The sequence below is a fragment of the Diabrotica undecimpunctata genome, chromosome 9, assembly GCF_040954645.1.
Source record: "Diabrotica undecimpunctata isolate CICGRU chromosome 9, icDiaUnde3, whole genome shotgun sequence".
Classification (NCBI taxonomy): domain Eukaryota; kingdom Metazoa; phylum Arthropoda; class Insecta; order Coleoptera; family Chrysomelidae; genus Diabrotica; species Diabrotica undecimpunctata.
The window spans coordinates 132,195,934-132,217,935 of NC_092811.1; the positions used below are offsets into that span (position 1 = coordinate 132,195,934).

Consider the following 22,002-nt stretch of genomic DNA (forward strand, 5'->3'; position numbering starts at 1 on the left):
TAGATTAAGATTCTTGTTATAAACCAATGAAAACTAAAAAAAGGATTCATTCAACAGAAAGTCATATTTTGTTATAGGAGAGAAATCAATATTTGTAGAAAGAATTAGAGTGCCACCATGAGCTGAACTTGGACGATTATACCTAGCAATTGATATATTTTTCTACAAAAAAAGGCTCGTTGACTTCAAGCCAGTGTTTGGTAACCGCAACTATCGGGGGAAATCCTAATTCCTCTAGAAACAAAAATAATTCATCTGTTTTATATCTTATAGAACGAATATTAATCAGAACCATGTTAAAGTTGTCATCACTATAATAATTTGAGGTTTCTAGTCCCACAGAACGCGTCATATTATTTAAACATTTCGTTTTGGAGAGGCAACGGAATAGGTAGTTTCAGTGACTTTCCCTTAATTTTTGTAGGTGAATAATTCTTTCCGAAGTGCGAAAGGACCTAAAAGCAGCAAGATCAGCTTCCACCTCAGTTGGACCAATTCTATAGGCATCGTTAAATTCTAGAAGGATTTTTCGTAGAACTTTAAACTAGAGTTTAACGCTTTTGTTGGCGAATCCTTCGTAACATACTGAAGCAGGTTGGTCGTGTAGAAAAGCAAGATGTAGTTTAATGGCTTTCAAGATATCCGGTTCCCTTAAGCTTGGGAGAAGATATCGACTGTTTGAGTTATTGGTTAATCTAACTCTTGGTGGGGTCAAAGGATCCAGATTTATCGATGGTTCCAAAGTATCCTTCTTAATGAAGACTGGTATGTTATGTTCTAATTTTAAATTAATTGTAATTTGTTTAGTAAAAAAGAGAATAAATCAAACTATTACAAAAATTGTGGACTATTTTTTGTGATACGTAAATAAACATTTTAAATAAACAAAATATGTCAATAATAATAAATAATGTTAAAAAAACTACAAACAATAGATTATTTTGTTGAAATTTAAACAAAATGCATCCAGAGGACTTTTTTATGACCGGTGTAGTAGACCGTGTGCGACTACTCATACACAAAATTAAACTGCGTCTACCGAAAATTTAACAAGTACCACACAATTTAATAAACTGATTTAATCTATCAATTTGTTGCTAATGGCCATTTGATGGATGTGATTATCTAAATAAAAGAAAATTCTACATCGTAAAATTTTGTACTTGGCAAAAAACTTGTTACAACTTTTTAAATTAAAATGAGCCTTTCGTTTTTGTTCCCTTGGCAATTCACGACATACTAATAAAACATTTCCAGGAAAATAACAGTTTCGATGTAAGATTTATATGTTTTATATATCGCTTTTACAAATACAGTGAAAAATAATAAATCTTTATGAAATATACTGAAGGTAGGAAACCGACGACAAACTTATATAACGTCGACTAAATTTATGCATGTATATATCTGTTTTTAAGCTAATGACTAAGAAAACTGTAATTTATGGACCAAATTATTTTGTGCGTATCTTTGTCTAATGAACGAACTTTTAGACATTTTATATAAATAGAAATAAAAAATATATGGCTTATATTTAACTAACTTAACACGTGTAATGACAAGTGGCGTAAGACTAATTCTAAATAGTATTAAATAAAATAAATGCATTTGAGTTTAGATTTCGTTGAACTATATTTCTGATCTTGTTGACGACATATAAGTATATTAATAATATAGTTTAATAAAACTAGAAATAGAAAAAGCTCTGAAGAGATTAAAAAAGGTGCAAAGCAGCTGGACCAGGTAACATTTGTCCATATTTCTTTAAAGAAGAAAACTTAAAAATCCTAGCCAAACTACTTTCTTTATTAAAAAAAAAAGACCTAAGCGGTGCCTTGGTTATTTACAACTATTTACAAAAGATTAGACTAACTATAAATAGTATGAAGTCAAAAAAAATTGAGTGGAGTGACTGTAGATGGCAATTGAATGAATCCCCTGTCGCAAAATCACTAGTCCAATATAAGCATGTACACTGGTAGTTTCACGTATTTGTTTTTATTTTCTTTATCTTAATATATTTTCTATACCTTGTATTCTGCGTTTCCTTGTGTGTAGATCTTGAAGTATTTACTTATTTTTGAATGATGGGCTGATACCCTTAGCACTCTCACTGGACAATTGAGTTTATTTTCATGGGAATGACATCTAATTCCTTCCTCGTTAAATATTTTTGTTAGAGCTCTGTATACTTCCGGGTCTATGAAACTAAGTTTAATTTCTTTGTCATTCTAGATATATCCAATGTAAAATGGATAAAACAGTAAATTTTAAACTTTGGTATAAATAACACTTCTTACATTTAACTTTAATTTGCTTTGTTTAATTTATATTTAAATGGGAATAAGCCACAATTAAAGGTTAAAATACGTTTATTGACGTTGCAATTTCCACTTCGGAAATCGTTCTCAAAATACAAAAGTATTTTAACCTTTAATTGTGGCTTATTCCCATTTAAATATAAATTAATTTAAAATGTCACAAGAAAATAGCTTCAGAACAATATTGCTTTCTTTAGTTTATTAAAAATCTACTACAGAATCATTGTCCATAAGATATAACTAAGCATTGAGAACTTGATACAGTGCGTTGTTTTAAATTAGATATAAAAACTATAAACATAGATATGTATCATATTTTTGTCGATTTTAAAGCGGCATATGACAGTGTCTTAAGACCAAGTCTTTACAATGCTATGAATGAGTTGGGAATTCCAAAAAAACTCATATGTTTGATAAAAGTGACAATGGCGAAGATGCTATCAGCAGTAAAAATTCAAAACGACTCGTCAACCCCATTTGAAATACATAGGGGATTAAGGCAGGGAGATGCGCTGGCGTGTCAGCTTTTTAATGTCGCCTTAGAAAAAGTTGTACGAGACGCTAATTTAGATAGCAGGGGAACAATATTTAATAGATCAGTCCAAATTCTAGCATATGCAGACGACGTGGACATTATAACAAGAACCAGGGCGAGAACTGCGGAAATCCTAACCGAGCTAGTAGCAGCAGTATAAATCAAAATAAAACCAAATTCATGACGACTAACACAAACACGAGAGCTGAAAATATTGACGCAGATTTAATCATCAATGACCAAAACTTCGAAGCAGTCAAAGAGTTCATATATCTAGGGACATCGGTTAACCCCAATAATAACACATATGAGGAACTAAAAAGGCGAATAATAATTGCAAACAGGCGTTATCATGGTCTATCAAAGTACTTAGCTAACAAACGTCTGTCTCAAAAAACTCGTATAAGGCTGTATAGAACACTGATAGTCCCCGTTCTCACATATGGATCAGAGGCATGGACGCTAACTAAAACAGATGAATCCGCTCTATCGATTTTTGAAAGAAAGGTGCTACGTAAGATATTCGGAGCGGTCTGTGAGAACGGAATATGGAGGCGTAGATATAACTTTGAACTGCAGAATATCTACAATCATACGTTTGGTGGTAAAGATATTACCACTATAATTAAGCGAAACCGTCTGCAGTGGGCAGGTCATGTAGCCCGGGCTCCTGAATCGAACATGATAAAAAAGATTCTAACAACGAAACCCGTGGGAATGAGAAGACGGGGTAGACCAAAGCTGAGGTGGATGGACGGGGTAACACAAGATGCCGAGAAGATCGAAGTCGTCAACTGGAAAATGCAAGCAAGGGACAGAACAGAATGGCGTAGAAAGCTTGAGAAGGTCGATGCCCTCTTAGGGCTGTAACACCAAGACGATAATGATGATGATGATAAAAACTATAAATGGCAACACTGCGCGCCGTCGACTTTACACGAAGCTCCGTTGCCCCGTCGCCAATAATTTGTCATTATACCGTGGTTGTTTAAATTTAAAGCAATGAGAGAGTAGATTTTTAATTTATTTTTGTAAACAACATGTCTGTTTATATGCCCTATATAAAGGTTCAAATAATAAAATGGTTTTATGGTGGTAATATTGGACAACAGTGTGTAGATTTATTTTCAAAACAAATGACAAATTTTCTGATGACAAAAGTGTCATCAGAAAAAGTTGAGCAAAGAGAACACCGGGATACACAAATTTGTGCAATAATCGAGGTAGATTCAACACGTCCAAGTAGAAGTGTTGCTAGGGAGTTAGATGTTAACAATGTTACTGTAACGAAAGTGTGGAAAAAGCACGGTTAAAATAATTGTAAATATTCGAAAACGCAGCAGCTTTATCCAGACGACTACTTTCGAAGAATGGAGTTTTGTGAAACTCTAATAACGAAGGCTAATGATAAACCCAATTTTATTAAAAACATTTTATTTACTGATGAATCTTCTGTTTCGTTAGTAGGGAGACATAATCCTTCCACTACGAGGTATGGGGCGCGGGAAAACAAGCACAGAAGTGTTACTTACCAAACTCAACGTCCTCAAAAAGTTAACGTAGACCACATAATAGGTAAATTTTTTATTGACGTCAACTTGAATAGTAGAGTATACCTCGATTTGTTACAGAATCATGTTCTTCCCACTATTCTCAATCTTCCTGATGTAAATCTGGAGAATGTTTGGTTCTATTAAGACGACTGTTCAGTTCACAACGCTCGCACAAGGAGTACTTAAATAATCTACTTTCCCGAATCGAGTTATCAGTGGAATGCGCGATCTCCAGATCTTACACGCATGGACTTCTTTTTTTGGGGACATTTAAAAAGCATCATCTACGATCATTCTGAGGCTAGACCGCAAAAAATTGGATGAATTAAGAAACCAAATAAGAGAAGTCTCCAATTCTATTACAGCAGGAACTCTTACATCTATCCGCAGAAGTTTTTATGACAGATTGGGATACTGTTCAGCCGTAAAAGGTTAAATATTTGAATGATTTCTGTAGGGCATAAAGAATTATTTCTTATTTTATTAGGAACTATTTTTTATTTTCAATGAGAGTATATATATTTTTTTTAACTTTTTCAAGAAATGCGCTTTTATTTTAAATTTAACCACAAAAAATTGTTCACATTATTAAAAACCGATACAAATGCACCGCCTTATATTGATCAGTGTATTTTATATTATTTGTTATGTGTTATTAAATGGTTTTCTCGTTTTCTGTCTAGGAGTCTAAATGTCGGAGCAGAGAACGAGGCAATGTTGCCGATTTTAGCGCTTTATGTATTAGCAATATCTAATCCAAAACTGAACGTACTGTATCACTAAAACAGCTATAAAAATCATGTTCATTGTTACTCCAAATTAGAAACGGTTATTTATTTGAACAGTATAATACAGTATAAACTATCCGGGTAATTCTAGTAGTATCCAATATTCGCGTTTTAACCGTACCTTTAATATGATTTTTGATTATGATTTTACTATCATATTTCTCATTATTATCTATAATAATCGGAAGTGGTTTTTTATTGGCCCGTTGTTTTATTCCCTGGCTTGTTTGTGTTGTTGAGTTCTGTGGAAATTTCTGCGGCGAATTCCCCTTTTTTCTTTTATTGTTGTATATCACCAAGCCAACACATTTTTCTAGTTCCTCTTCATCTGTATACTAAGAGTGTTGAGATTCTGAATTTCTTCTAGCCAAACTATTTAACACCATCTATAATAGTGGATATATTTCTCCAGATTAATCGAGCGCAAAAAGATGTGGTGACTTTCGGTTGATCGATGTAATGACCAAAGTATTCAGATTTTACATAATCAAATCCGTCAAAAATTCGAGCAAGATCTGAGTGAACTACAGATGGGTTTTCGAGAAGGGTTGGATCAGTCTTATTACAGCAGTGTAGAAATTAGCGACAAGAAGTTTACTTAAGTTATCATAGATTATTCCAAAGCATTAGGTTCTAAACAAAATGTTTGAATAGAGGAAAATTTATCAAAAATTGTTGTCCATCATCCATAGTAGAAGGCACTCGAAGAAAAAGAAGTGAGAATGAAAAATAAGGATGTAGGACGAAAAGATATAATCAACAACATCGTGTGCATAAAATTCGTAAAAAAATGTACTTTAAATATAGGGCGTAGAAAACTATCTTGCCGGTACATGGTTTCAAAAGTAAATAAGAAAAACTTATTTTAAACTAGTCTGCCACACGTGGTAGGTATAAAAATTTTGGCCACATCCAAAATAAACTTGGCATAGAAGTATTATATGCATTAAAAATGATTGTTCCTCAAATAGGTTTAGTAGTAATGCTCTTAAATTATTATTTATGGGATATAAAAGGTAGACATTTATTGTATATGTTTCGGTACAAATTTTAAATATTTCCAACATATTTTCCCTTAACTTGAATACACTTTTTTCGGTCTTTAAATCATTTACTAACACTGCAAAATATCATTCAAAGATCAATAAGTAAAAGATGAAGCAGAAAGTAATATTTTTGTAAAAAAAACTATAATATTGTTCTGAAGCTATTTTCTTGTGGCATTTTAAATTAATTACTATTTAAATGGGAATAAGCCACAATTAAAGGTTAAAATACGTTTATTGACGTTTCAATTTCCACTTCGGAAATCGTTCTCAAAATACAAACTAATGTTTATTAATTGATATTTTACTAAATGTTATCGTTGTAAATGCCATGTCACTTCATTAATTAATTCATATTAAATTCGTATTAAATTCAAAGTAGTCCTGGTTTATGCAAATTTCAAGAAGATGTAAAATTTCAGATGTAATGATTGGATTTGTACTATTTTGGTCTAAAAGGTTTTTTACTAGAATAAAAGTTTCTGTAAGAGGAATACTAGGAAAAAGATTTTTTACGTCAAATGAAATTAATCTGGAGTTGTTAGGTAATTGAAAATGTTTTATTTTATTAACTAGTTCTATTGTATTTTTTATGGTAAATTTAGGAGAAAATTTAGTGTGTTCTAAAATAATCTCTAACAGTTTTTTTGAAAGTTTATATGACGGAGCTGTATAAAAAGGGTTTACTATTGATTTTGAATTTTCTAACGCTAGCTTAATTTGTTTTTGATACTTTTCTGTCGGATCTTTGTGTAACGTTTCAATATTTTGATTATTTAAAAATTCTATTGTTTTGTTATTATATTCTATTTTATCTATAGCAATAGTAGTGTTACCTTTGTCTGCTTTTGTAAAGCAGACAAAGCTAACACTACTATGTTGTTTTCTATTGATTTATTTTTAATTGAAATGGCTGTTTTATTCTCTTTGTAACAGGAATTTTTGGTTTCTCTACCCACATGTGTAATAGATTTTGCAATTATACTTTTTTCGATATTGTTAGCAGTTTTGTTAAATGCTACTTCACATTCACATACTATATTAAAGACTATAAAGTGTAAACGCATGCCAAAAATAGATCACTTGAGAAAGGCAATCAGCCGAAACAGCTGTAGTGTTAAGATTTTATAATAAATGTTGTGGAAGTTTTGAAAACAAATTTTTCAGTGTTTTATTGTTACTTATATTAAGTGTTCAAAATGTGCTCCATCTGCTTCCTAACCGTAATGCATCCTATTGCTAAACTATTATCGTACTCATTAAATGTGTTGGATAAAATTGTCCTATATTCTTCAAGAATTTGTTGTTTTAAAATGTAAATACTGTCGGGTGCTGTAGCGTAAGCTTTAAATTTCAAATACCTCTGCAGAAAAAAATGTAATGGTGTGAAGTCTGGTGACCAAGCGGGCCATTGTATAGAACCTCATCATCCAATACATTTACCACGATATTTTTCAGTCATCTTTGTAACGTCTTACTGCATCATAATAGTGTGCAGATGCACCATCTTGTTGAAACGTTATTTCCAAGTTGCCAAATTCATCTGGATTATCTTCCAGAATTTCAAGAATTAACGTCTGAATTGCATTTTGTAATATCTCCAGATAAACTTGACCGGTTAAGTTAGAATTAAGAAAAACAGGTCTAACTATTTAGTTTCCTCAAAATACCTACCACAACATTTACTTTTTTTGGAAATTGAGTATGATTTTCACAAAAGACGTGAGGATTGGTGTCACTCCATGTGTTTGTTAACGTTTCCATTGAGGGAAAAAGTACTTTTGTCACTAAAACAATTTGTTTTTATGTAATCGGGCTGTTGGTTAATTTTATTGGACAAATTTTCACAGAATTCTAGTCTTCGAAAGGGATCATCATCTGGAAGTTGGTGCACAATTTTTAATTTGTATGGATGAAATTTGTTTTTAGACAACACTCGATGTACTATTCTTTGATTGAACATAACTTAGGCTGTAAAAGAAGTAGGGTTTCCTACCATTTATGAGATGCCATCCAACTAGATCAAAACATTCTATAATATGAACTATTTTTTTTCTTAATTAGATGACTTTAGCAAAGACCAATTAGACAGACAATTTAATTTTTTAACAGACTTTTAGAGAGAAAAGATAGACATTCATACCATCTAGTGCATATTATCACAGAAATTTTCTGTTGGAAAAAAAAATATTTTCCAAAATGAAATCAATTAGTATTTTTTATTTTATTTTTACTAAGCGGCTTTAAATCGAACAAAAACAACTAAATACTCTTTTGTAACCATAACAATATATTAAAAACAAAATAAAATAATAATATGAGCAACAGTATATATTAAGAACACATGTCAAGCTATTATTGTCTTCATACCGTAGATATAAGTCATACCAAGCTTAAAATATTACAGTTAGTACTATCACAAATGTGACAGCGCATTTTTGAACGAAATGTTTACTTGTACAACGCGTGAAAAGATTTGGTAATTAATGACTTCCCAATTTTAACAACTTACCTACGTTTCCCGAACAAAAATGATTAAAATAAACTAATTGTTATCACGTGCTGAAGCTACCAAACAACAGAATCTGTTTGAATGTTCGTGGATTTTTTGCTAAAACTACCTTTTTTACAACTACTTGAAATTAAAGATTTTTGCAGTAATTGCAAAATTACCATTCATTCGTTTCTTTCAAAAGTTTCTTTTTAAATATAAGAAGCTCATAAAAATGTCTTTTATTTGATTATATCACTTAGGAGTCATGTAAGTCAAAAGGACTAATACTTCGTCTTATCTGTACAAGTGCTATTAAAATCTTAGTCTTCTTCCATTTGCTCAGTATTATAATGGTTTCAACTACCAGACAGTGATTGGAATATATATTCTAAATAAAATACTTTTTAAAGGCAGCATTTGACAATTTAGCTGCTCCTCCCACTTGATTAAGAATGAGCTTTTAGCTTTTAACTATAAGCTATGTAACAATAACTAAGTATACTCAATACGCGAGAGTCGTAATTGATCGAATACGAAACTAACACTACTAATATGCGAGAGTTAAACCTCTAACAAAATAGCCACCAGCTAAACTGGGATACAATTTTATACTGACTACTTAAAATTCTGATTTTCAATACCTGACTATTGCCAATAGATTTGTGGGGGACAACATCGATATTTCTATACAGGGGTAGGTAAAACCCACCTTTTGAAGTCTTTCTAACAGGGAAATTTTGGGAATTGGTCGGAGTAAGTTAATCTGTGGGTAAAAATATCTTTTGAATACATTATCGGCTTTCGTGAGAATCTGCTGGAGAATTTACCTCGGTAGATTTTAAGACATGTAAGTTAATTGCTACCAGTGGCGTAGCAACACTTGGATACATTTCTTAGAGAAATTTATCCAAGATAAGTCAATCCTCACAATCTTAAGTAAGTTGTTTATTATTGTAGAATTTCCAGGCTACCGGTTTCGAGGCATACAATATATGCCCCATCATCAGACCACAACACATAGATCTTTGTTTTAACAAAAACTAAATGCTACTAAACAACATGAAACAAAAAATGAACACCTAATACAAAGCAGTAGTTAAAACAACATTTAAAATTCAAAATTGAATTATTCAAGCAAACCACTGTAACTTAATTAACCCATTAATGCCCAGCGTTGCGTTTTCGCAACAGTTGCCATAGCCCCCTATGGCGTCACCTTTTGGAAAATGACATGACTTATTCGGACAGTCAAAGTTTAGATTTATTTCACAACAGTTTCCAATATATGTCTTAATGGGAATAGGTCGCAAAACTTAAAATTCTACTAACAGGTGGCATATTGAAAGTTGTAGATTAATTTTGACTTCCTGTGAATACGTGTTATTAGTTAGTAGTGAGTCGTTTGTGTATAAATTAACTAAATAAAAATTTGGTTTTTGATAGCAACGTATTTTTAAATCATTGAAAATATATATATATATATATATATATATATATATATATATATATGAACTAGAAGTATTTGCTGATAACGTAAGGAAGTAAACGTTAAATAGTGGGTTTGCAGCAATAAAAAATGAAACGAGTACTCTTTTAAATTTTTATTCCAAGCTTTCGGACATTGGTTATGTCCTTCATCAGGGAGCTACAACTGTGATGAATAAATTGTTGGCGTTGGTATAATTAATTAAAAAATGTTTCTACTTACAAACTTAATGAGGTTGTATCAACGAAGATGTATTATAATGTTGATAAAATTTATCAACATTATAATACATCGAATTTTACGAAAATTGGTATGACGAAAAAAATTAGATGTTTTTATGTAGGTGGAATGACAACAGCATAGTTACTTTGGCATCGAATTACCGTCAAAAGACGCCAGTTTATCAAGCGAACAGATATTCCTTTGCTCAAAGCAAAAAAATCGAAGTAACACAATCACTTCTTATTCGGGCTTATAACGAAAATATAGGAGGAACTGTTGCGTATTACAGAACAAATATAAGATCCAGGAAATGGTATTGGCCTTTATTTATTTGAGGTCTTGATGTCTCCATTACGAAATGCTTGGTTAATTTACCGTATACTGAGACACATGTTCGGAACTCCTCCAAGAAGACCTGGTCCATCTCAATCTTCCATAAACATTACACAATATGTTCGATTCGACAACATCGGCCATCTTATTTCTACCAAAAAAAAAAAACGAACCCGATGCGTCCTTTGTCACTCAACAACCAATAAAAAATGTATTAAATGTAAGGTTGCCTTACCTGAAAAATGTTTTATTAAATTTTATAGTAATACTCAATAATTTTTTATATTATTTTAATGTCAGTTTATTTAAAACTCTTTTATTTTTATTAATTTTGTGACTTTTAGTGCATAAATTTTTCAGAAATTAAAAAAAATAAGCATAAATAGTTCTGGGTATGAATGGGTTAAGTAAGAGAGTTGGTACTATATATACTGTAAATTAAATGTAAAAATAATTTAGTGAGAAAATTGACATAATTGACATACAAAATATTAAGACATTATTGGCATTGGTTGTAACCAGTCTGATGGAAACTGTACACAGTCAGTCTATGTATAGTTGAGTAAATTGATATAGGGTATGAAAATTATATTTGAATTATAAGCACAAAGTTAAACAGATTATATGATAAATTATATTAAATTGATATATGTAGGTAGGGTGGCATGTTTTCGACGCTGAAATACCTGAGGGTCTTAAAAGTACCCTTGTTTTGGACGCTGCCGGAAGAATTATCGCAGGTACCAGATATTAGATATAATTAGGGTTTAATGATGGTCATTGAAATTTACTTAGTTACTAGTTATTAGTTTGTCGGAGAATAGTGAAAAGTGAACATGGAAATTTCAACGTTAGTAAATAATCATGGTAAAATTTTGCTCAAAGTGAACAGTTTTACTTTTTCTCAAGATAAAGTACTAAAATCGGGAGAAACGTATTGGAGGTGCGTAAAACGGTCGTGTAAAGCGAAGATATTCACGAAAGGGCCAGAAAAGTTAGTGATCCGAAGTAATCTAGAACATAATCACGAGTGTGATATCAAGACGCTTAATAGACAGATTGTGCGTAGCAGTGCCAAAAGGAAGGCTAAGGATAATTTGACCGAAAGGCCGTCCAAAATCATACATAGTGCGTTGAAAGAAAATGTAGATTGCTTTAGCCACATGTCTGTTAAAGACGTTAATTTAATACGAAATCAAATATACAGTGAACGGCGAATGGCTCAACCGAAACTGCCCAAAAGTAAAGAAGAAACTATTGCTGCGGTAAATATTATGAATATCAAAACACTTAAAGACGAGAATTTTATATTTGCGGTTGAACTAAGTTCTAACATTATCATCTTCTCGTGTAACACTAACATGCGTTTTCTGTGCGGCAGTGAAACGATTTATGTGGACGGTACATTTAGTTACTGTGCTTAATATTTCAAGCAATTTTTTACCATACATGTATTTATCAATGGACATTATATACCATTGTGTTATTGTTTACTTCCCGACAAATCGGAACAAACCTATATAAAACTATTTAATATTTTGAAACGCAAATGTGAAGTAATTGGTCTAAAATTCAATCCAAAAATCATTTTCTCCGATTTTGAAATTGCTATCCACAATGCTGCGCGTTTTGAATTTCCAAATGTGCACATTAAAGGGTGCCGTTTTCATCTTATGCAAGCTTGGTATCGTAATATCGGTGGTTGTGGCTTAATTCGGGAATATAAATTGGCAGACAGTGAAATATCTAAATGGCTGAAATATATTTTTGGGCTGCCATTTTTACCTCACTCAGAAGTCGAAGAATCTTTCATATATGATTTTATGGCTATTCAACCAAAGGATTCAAAAATTGAAAAGTTTTCCGACTACTTATTGGACAACTACATTGGCGACCACGCAACATTTCCGTCGAAGATGTGGGCTGCGATGAGTGAGAGTTTACAATTAACAACTAATGCTTGTGAATCGTTCCACTCGCGTTTTAATGATAATTTTTACCATGCTCATCCAAATATTTTCCATTTTATTGATGTTTTAAAAAATTTTCAAACTGAAACTTACATTAAAATTAATAGTGTCTGTAATAGTGAAAGTAATAGACTTAAAGATCCAAAGAGTAGAAAAAAAATTATGTTCGTTAGAAATAGGATACATGAGTATCAAACTAACTGTATCGATCGATTCCATTTCGTAAAATGTATGTCGTATTTATTTCAAAGTGACAAATAAACTTTATCAAGCTTAATCTCTAGAATTTTATTACCTGACTTTGCATTTACATTTCAATTACACCCAGCGTCCAAATCATGTATGCAGAAACAGGTAATTTTATTTTTCAGTGTCGAATTTTAAATTTAGCGTAAATTTGCACGCCCTGTAGGTAAGTCTTAATTTTGTCATATAATATGTAGGTCTTAATTCTTTGTGATTTGTTAAAAGCTCTTTCTGTGTAGTCAGAGTTTATTATTTTTATCTATTTATATTAGGACTTTCCCGCGGTAACTTGTGAGTTTTTTTTTTTTTTTTTTTTTTTTTTTTTTTTATTCAGTTTGATGGCCTTGGCCGAGCCAATTAGCCAGACAAATTTAAAGACAAACAATTTTTACAATCAGAGGAATTTTTTACAATTAGAGGAATAAACATATAATCATCCGTACAATCTAACGTGCAATTAGTAATAATTAGTAATTAATAATTAGTAATTAGTAACTAGTAATTAGTAATTCTTTTTTTTTTCTTTTTTTTTTCTTTTTTAATTTTTTTTTTTTAATTTTTTTTTTTTTATTTTTTTTTTATATATATATATATTTTTTTTTTTTTTTAACTTGTGAGTTAACGGAACATAAAAGTGAGATTTGTTTTTTTTTAAGATAAATGTTAGTTATAGTTTATTCGTCTTCCGGGTTTGGACCGTGTCATTTGTGAGTGACCCAAAAGTGGGTTCATCTCGACGTTTCGCTACAATTGTATGTAGCTTCTTCAGGAGAACAAAAAAGAAAGAAAAAGAAACTACTCTTGGTAGTTAGTATTCGCCTCTGGTTGCGTTGAGTAACTGAGTTACCGTTGCTAACTACCCATCTTCCTGTCTTTGTTTCTTTTTCTTTCTTTTTTGTTCTCCTGAAGAAGCTACATACAATTGTAGCGAAACGTCGAGATGAACCCACTTTTGGGTCACTCACAAATGACACGGTCCAAACCCGGAAGACGAATAAACTATAATTCTGACTCTGGCCGTGGAAGCCTACGATTTCATTTAAATGTTAGTTATTTTAATTTCTAAGTATTGTCTGTCGATTTAATTTTTTTCGGTAAAACCAGAGTATTCACTATGGTTATGCGAAAATAATTGTATTTTTAGAACTTTAGAAAATATTACATATCTTAACACTCACAGGAATATACAGTTTACTTTATGGATATAAACTCATCAAGACAAAAACCGAACCCACTAAATTGCAAAGCTATTAGCAATTATGTTCGTCTGTAAATCTTAATAATGTTTAGATGAGACGCCTGTTATTGTAGAATCGTGAATGTTTTTGGAAATAACTAATTACCACCATAAGTTTAAAAATCAGACTAAATCATAAAACGGCTAAAAATAATAACCATCTGGCTGTAAGTAAAAAAAAAACAGATCATTGGCAGAGACGAATTTTATGTTCGATATTTTACAGTATAAATGATTTTGTCAAATTTAAACAGTTCCGAACGAAAGTTAAGGGAAGAAGATTGTTGTTATTCTATATTTCTCACTACCTTGTCGTTTTAGTAACAGTAACAATTTTCCGTAATGTATGTACCAAATTCCAAATAAAATTAAAGATACTGCCAAATACCGTGAAACCCATAGACGAATTAGAGCTGAGATAAGAAAAACTAAAGAGAAATGGTTCTCGGAGAGATGCGAAGAAATCGAACAGTGCGAAAAGGTATACGACTATCACAATATGCATAAGAAGATAAAGGAACTCACAACAAAGAAAAGCTACAATATTTTATCGAAAGGGCTATGCGATGATAATGGAAATCTACAACTAGACCCCGACAAAATAGTTAGAATCTGGGAAACTTATTTGAAACAACTGTTTAATGATGACCGTCCTAGTGGGTATACACTGAGCAATGATGATACTGGCCCTTCTATTCTAAAATCAGAAGTGGAGAATGCTATAAAGGGTCTTAAAAATAACAAATGACCAGGCAACGATAACGTATACGGGGAAGTATTGAAAATGCTGTGCGAAACAAACAGTCAATTTCTAGACTCACTCGTCAGACTCTTTAACAATATTTATAACAGCAGGGAGTTTCCTGAAGACTGGCTACAGTCAACTTTTGTTGCCATACCGAAAAAACCAAAAGCAAAGTCTTGTGATCAACATCGGATGATAAATCTAATTAACCACATTTCGAAGGCATACACCAAGGTTATTTACAACAGAATAAGCAAAAAATGCGAGGATAACATTGGAGATTCGCAGTTTGGGTTTCGGAATTCTCTTGGGACAAGAGAAGCACTTTTTAGTCTACAGGTACTCATCCAGCGCTGCAGAGATATGAACAAAGACGTGTACATATGCTTTATAGACTACGCAAAAGCATTCGATAACGTAAAGCACGAAAAGATAATTGCAGTTCTCCATAAGATCGGAGTCGACTACAGAGACATTCGAACAATAGCGAGTCTCTATTGGGGCCAAACAGCTAAAGTGAAAGTAGGATCTACATTGACCAATAAAATTGAGATCAAGAAAGGGGTACGACAGGGCTGTATCTTGTCTCCTATTCATTTTAATATATACTCAGAAAAAGTATTTAAGACAGCGCTGGAGGAAAGCACAGAAGGCATAAAGATAAATGGAGAAATAATTAATAACATAAGGTATGCTGATGACACTGTGATTCTAGCAAGTAGCATGGAGGAACTGAGTTACCTAATGAGTAAGATACAAAAAACAAGTGCACATTACGGATTCAGACTAAATTTCACAAAAACCAAATGGATGTTAGTAAGCAAAACCCAACAACCACCACAGCAACTGATATTAGACAATGAAAGAATTGAACACGTGGATTCGTACATCTACTTGGGAACAACAGTTAACTCAAATTGGGATCAAGCGAAGGAAATACGTATAAGAGTAGAAAAGGCAAGAGCATCGTTCACTAGCATGAAGCAAATTTTCACCTCTAAAAGCCTCACCCTACCTCTCAAAATTCGACTTCTGAAATGTTATGTATTTCCGGTTTTGTTATATGGAATGGAGGCGTGGACAATGACCGCAACATTGATGAAAAAAGTAGACGCCTTCGAAATATGGGCTTACCGACGTATATTACGTATATCCTGGACTGAGCACGTGACCAACGAAGAGGTACTACGCCGGATAGGTAAAGAGAGAGAGGTAGGAATAAGTATAAAGAAAAGAAAGTTGGAATACTTGGGTCACGTTATGAGACATAATAAATATAGAGTACTACAACTGATCGTTCAAGGGAAAATAGACAGCAGAAGGGGTCCAGGGAGGAGAAGACACTCGTGGCTCCAAAACTTGCGGCAATGGTTCGGATTGTCAGCTGCTGAACTATTCAGATCTGCCGTAAACAAAGTAAGAATAGCCATGTTGATTGCCAACGTTCGGAACGACAAGGCACATGAAGAAGTATGTAAGCACTTGGTGCCTCCTTGTCCGTGTCTTTCACTGTTTTGCCTTTCAACGTCTGATTTTCCCTTTTAACACGTTGCATGCTAATCACGCCTATGAGCGTCAAGATATCGCTTCAGTCATATACCGCTGACGCACATAGGAGTTTTTAATATACCTAATATATATATATAACAAAATGAGCGCCATCTTCAAAAGTCACAACATATCCCTAGATACAAAAATGAGACATTTGAGATGCTATGTTTTCTCTGTGTTGTTGTACGGGGCGGAGGCATGGACGCTCACAGACACCACTATTAAAAAACTTGAAGCATTTGAGATGTGGCTTTATAGAAGAATGCTGAGAATATCATGGACAGCAAGGATCACGAACAAGGAAGTTCTAGAAAAAATGAAGAAGGAACCAGAGATTTACGATCAAACGCATAAAATTGCAATATCTGGGACATGTTATGAGAAATCAGCACCGTTACTCCCTGCTGCAGTCTATATTGCAAGGTAAAGTCAAAGGTAAGCGAGGATCCGGTAGAAGGAGAATATCATGGCTGCGGAATTTAAGAACATGGTTTAAGAAAACCTCAACGGAGCTGTTTCGAGCCGCAGCGAGCAAGGTCATGATTGCCAATATGATTTCCAACATCCGAAACGGATAGGAACCAGAAGAAGAAGAATGTTGTGTATTTTTTAGCATAAATACCCTTGTGTATAAAAGTTTACTTTTTGGAAGAGTTTGTAGAGGAAACTATCTGTTAAACTCTTTATCAAGCGGTTGTCAAAAACATTTTCTACCTTTCCTTCTACTACCAATAGTTCCATAGTTCCCGTTCTTATGGCTAAAGTAATTTAGGTATTCTCGGTTTACTTTTTTATTAGCCTGTCATTTATATGAAGCTGTTCCAGAGGTGACAGGTTGGTCCTGCCAGACCGGCCACGGCATTTTTATACAGTGTGTAAAAGCCAAATGGAATAAATTCATTATTTAGGTTATTGTACATATTTATAAAAAATCCCAAAACACGTCAAATTTAAATTATAACTTGACATTCTTTAACGTGAAAATGCAACCCCTACCTTCAACCCATTTAGAATGACAGGTACAACCCCCAATTTTTAAAATAGGAAGTATAGGCTTGTGATATATCGTTTGAAAGGTCTTTTCATTCTCCATTCAAAAATGTTGTCGCTTTTAAGTTTATTAAGATTAATTAAGATAAAATAAATTAAAATCATGTGGTTACCGAAATTCGCTACAATATAATCAAAAACTAAAATGTAATGCAAAACGTAATAAAATGTAGAACACGAAAAAGAACTATGATTGTTAATGAAGTAGATGTTCAAATTGTTCACCGCGAACGTCTTGGCAACATCCTAATCTCAAATAAAACTGTCTTTTAACATTATTTAACATAACAGGCGTGATCGACCTAATCGCAAGCGTTATTCGTTCTTTTAAGTCATTTAAATCAGAAGGTTTAGTTTTGTACACATGGCTCTTCACATATCCCCATAAAAAGAAATCTAATAATGTAAGATCAGGTGATCGCGCTAGCCATTCAATCGATCCTCGCCTCCCTATCCACCGATTGGGAAATATTGTATCGAGGTACTGCCGGACATTAAGTTGGTAATGTGGTGGTGCTCCATCCTGCTGAAACCATATCCTATTCGCTGGAACTTGAGTGTTTCCTGGATTAGGATATAAATTTGCCAACGTTGGATTGACATCATTTTGAAGTAGTGCCAAATAATTGTTGCCATTCAAGTTGCCCTCAATGAAAAAGGGACCAATGATATTGTTTCCTACAATCACTGCCCAAACATTAACCTTTTGAGGGTATTGAGTGTGTTCTTCTCTCATCCAATGAGGATTTTCCGTGGCCAAGTAGCGGCAATTTTGCCGATTAGCATGACCGTTAAATGAAAAAGTACACTCATCAAAAAACATAACGTCTTCTAATTGGATAATATTGTTATCCAACATGTCCATCATTTGCTCACAAAAAAAAGTTCTCCTATCAAAATCGTCTTCCATGAGTTCCTGAGTAGGTATCATCTTATAAAGATGCAATTTATTTTATTTTAATATGTTTACTATCGATGTATGGCTAGCATTGAATGTAGTCGATGTCTATCTACTCGATGTATGTGGATTTTCCTGAAACTCAAGCAACACATCTAAATTGAGTTCATCACTCAGTGCATTGGCAGCTGCTTTTTTTATCTGCCTTACATGACCAAACTCGCGAAACTGCTTCTCTATTTTACTTATTGTTCCTTGGGAAATAGGCTGTAAATTAGGACATTTCTCATGAAATAGGCGAGTTACTTCCTGTTGTGTTCGGGTGTTATCTCCGTAACCAATCATTTGTAAAACTGTTATTTTATGCATTTCCGTTAATCTAACCATTTTTCAGAATTGAATTGAACGAACTTTTTACTTAAATTAAAATACTGACAACTTAAATAAAACAATTTACTAATGCGTGTTAAAATAACGGAAATTCTTTATACTTGTTTCATGGTTACCATCTAAAAACCACATTGCTATGGTTTTTGTTCACTTTCTCATTATCAAGACCTAAACGGGAAATAAGTTTTGAGTATATTTTAGCGAATTTCGGTAACCACATGATTTTAATTTATTTTATCTTAATTAATCTTAATAAACTTGAAAGTGACAACATTTTTGAATGGAGAATGAAAAGACCTTTCAAACGATATATCACAAGCCTATACTTCCTATTTTAAAAATTGGGGGTTGTACCTGTCATTCTAAGGGGGATGAAGGTAGGGGTTGCATTTTCACGTTAAAGAATGTCAAGTTATAATTTAAATTTGACATGTTTCGGGATTTTTTATAAATATGTACAGTAACCTAAATAATGAATTTATTCCATTTGGCTTTTACACAATGTATACATAATGGGAAATACTCTGTCTATGTCATTATTATTTCTTTTTCTCCTTTTAGAATGTTTCCATTACCTTCTTCAATTTCACTTGTGTTTCAGTAGTTTCTTCTCGGGTGCTGTATTATATCAAATTATTTTCGATTTGCTTTGTAAATTGGGGTTAACAAATAATATTGTTTCTGGTAAAATTATTCAAAGAAAAGCAGTAGAAATTTCAATTGAACTAAGCATTGATATCAATGCTTCTATTTCTTCTAGGCTTGAGAAATTTTGAAAGCGACAAAATAGTTGATTCAAATTTATATATCACGAAACAGCTCCGGAAAATTACTTAGTGGTTTCTGATTGAGAGGAAAAACTGCTCAATTTATTGAAGCGATTTCCACCGTTAGATATTTTAACGCAGTTGAGTCGGGATTGTTTTTATTTCAACGAAAGCTTTATCTAACATAACTTATAGACTAAGAGAAGAAATGATCACTGCGAGTAAGGCTTCCAAAGATCGACTCACAATAAGTCTGTTTTGCACCAACACAATAAAAATAAAAAAACAAAGAAAAGCCACCGGTAATCAAAAAAGAAAATCTTTTCCCAAGTACAAAAATGAATTCATAAAATTATTTAAATTTAGATTCTGTATTATCCTTATTTTGCCATATCAAATTTATTATATTAGTATATTTTCTACATTTAAATTAACCTTATCCTATTTTTTGCTATTAGACTTTTTAATTTTGGATAATTATTATATTAAACTTTGATAAAGTAAAGGCAGATATCGAGCACAGTTTTATTAATTAAATCTTTCCCAAGTACTTTCGCTCCCTAGAGCATCTTCAGGGACATTTCGTCAATTTTGGGCAATCCAACAATCGTAGAATGTCATAAACATAAAATTAAACACAAAGTTGAACATAACACTACACTAAACAAGGACAAACAGTTTAAAATTATTTAAAAATTATTTAAAAAAGTCGAAGCTACATTCTGGTCGGCAACAGGAGAGAGAATTAATTACTATTTAAATGGGAATAAGCCACAATTAAAGGTTAAAATACGTTTATTGACGTTTCAATTTCCACTTCGGAAATCGTTCTCAAAATTAAACAAATTTTGTTTTTTCTTTTAATTTCCGAAGTGGAAATTGAAACGTCAATAAACGTATTTTAACCTTTAATTGTGGCTTATTCCCATTTAAATAGTAATTAATTTAAAAATACCACAAGAAAATAGCTTCAGAACAATATTAGGAGAGAGAATCTCTCTTTTATAAATAATTTTTATGGAAGTGTTGATTTAGCAAAAACGCTTTCACAAAACCATACCTTCTTCACAGGAACTTTAATTTCCAAGAGGAAAGGTAACCTTAAAAAAGTTTTAGAAGCTAAACTAAGACAAGAGCAGACAGTAGAGCAATACAAAGATGGCATTTTATTAGGAAAGTAAAGAGATAAAAGAGAAGTTATGTACATATTCACGGAGTTTAAAAATGATCTTATCGAAATTGAAAACAGAAGAAACCAAATAAAAATAAAACCCCTACCTATATCCAAATATAATGAGTTTTTGAGTGTTGTTTGAATAGCTACACACAGAATCCCTAAAAAAGGACTGGAAATGAATGAACGGAAACAGGACCACCTATACTAGTGGTAGAAATAAGAGCAGCTATAATATCATTACAAGAAGGGAGAGCTCCAGGACCAGTCGGAGTACAGTCTGAATTTATTCAACTTCCTAATGATGAATCTTTAAGAATACTATGTAAAATCTTCAATAATATCTATGACACAGACAATATTCCAAAAGATTTTCTAGTGTCAGAATTTATTACGTTACCAAAAAAACAGGAGCGAAAAAGTGCGGAAAATATAGGTTAGTAAGTCTTATGAGCCATACACTAAAACTTTTTCTTAAAATTATACATCGCATGCGAAGAGAGAATACAAGACACACAGTTTGGATTCATGAAAGGCGTAGGTACGAGAGATGCACTATTTAGTCTACAGGTATTATTCCAAAGATTCAGAGATATGACTTGCGATATCTACACCTGCTGTTGACTACCAAAAAGCATTTGACACCATATATGGTACTGGTACAACTATGGTACAACAAAAGCCCAAATAGATGATAAAGACTGGCGTATAATACAAAATTTATACTAAAACCAATCAGCCACAATAAGAACAAATCTTGGAGATGAACCGACGGAAGCGATCCAAATTCTCCGAGACGTTAAACAAGGATGTATACTTTCACCTATATTATTCAACCTATATTCAGAAGAAATATTTGGAAAATGGCGAACATGGAATCCTTTTAAATGGAGAACGCCTAAACAACATCCGCTATGCAGATGACATCGTTATTTTTGCAGACAATTTAAACAGTTTACAGCAACTAATAAACAAAGTAAATGAAGTAAGTGATAGATTTAGACTACAAGTGAACATATCAAAAACTAAATTTATGCTCATCAGCAAAAATAAAATTAGAGACATGCAACTGCTTTTCAAGAATACACCAGTGGACCGAGTAAAACAGTTTAACCATCTTGGAACAATGAGATCACTTACAACAAGTAAAATATCGAATACAGAAGGCTAGGAGTGCATTCAACAATATGGCCAAA

At 32.5% G+C, this 22,002-nt stretch overlaps 1 protein-coding gene across 1 annotated transcript in view; it reads right to left on the reverse strand.

Moving 5' to 3' along the window:
• Nucleotides 1–22,002, reverse strand: part of LOC140451486 (uncharacterized) — a 61,761-nt gene that overhangs the window by 36,066 nt on the left and 3,693 nt on the right. The gene's annotated exons all lie outside the window — the stretch shown is intronic.